This window comes from Osmerus eperlanus, chromosome 4 (genome assembly GCF_963692335.1).
Source record: "Osmerus eperlanus chromosome 4, fOsmEpe2.1, whole genome shotgun sequence".
Classification (NCBI taxonomy): domain Eukaryota; kingdom Metazoa; phylum Chordata; class Actinopteri; order Osmeriformes; family Osmeridae; genus Osmerus; species Osmerus eperlanus.
The window spans coordinates 21324520-21325338 of record NC_085021.1 but is presented as its reverse complement, the minus strand read 5'-3'; positions in this window follow the sequence as shown (position 1 = coordinate 21325338).

Genomic DNA, 819 nt, shown 5'->3' with positions numbered 1-819 from the left:
CATTCAGAGCAGTGAACTATTGGAAGAATCACCTCAGGATGAAAGAAAAACTGTAGGCTTTGTAGCCACTGTATTAGGTCATGAGGGTAATTAATTTGTAGACAAAGTCAAGGAGGACTGAGGACACACCCAGACTGGCTCCCTCATCCGAGGATGAGACCCCTATGATCAAAAGCCCGTCTTTCATCCCTCTCTCCTAACCCTGTGTCTGACATCTCGTGTATCAGGCTTCTCAGTAATAGAGATCAAGAGGTAGCTGTCAAAGGTGTTACCAGGCTCCAAGAATACTAGATAGCAACTCTACAGGAAAGGGGTTTCAGTTCCCAACTCCTCCCAGATCACTCAAGTATTTAATTCATCTGTATGTGTAAATGTTGTCCTTTCTAAACGTCAGACACCCTTTTTATATGAAACGTCCTACTGTAGCTAAATTCTAACAAAAGAAACCGTTTTTGTCTGAGATATCATAACATGCCCCTTGTTCAAACAGTTAGGAGGAGAGTTCAACATGTTTAGTCTATAGCTTCTGATAACTCAGGGTGAGCTATGTTGTCTCACCCTGTTTACATCAGTAGCTTTTCACAACAGCAACTATTAATGCACGTATGATCCCATAAATTGTAATAATTTCTTTGTGGTTCCGATTATCGTCAGGTATTGTTTTTAACTGTTTGGTGGCTGGTCCATTGGAGTGAAAGGGACAAAGAATCAGGTTGTCAGATGTTTTATTGTTCACTTTAAAGAATTTCTAACCCAAGAAACTGGGTTGAGTAATTTGATATGGATTGTGTTTTTTTAACACCAACTTGTAAACCTTGT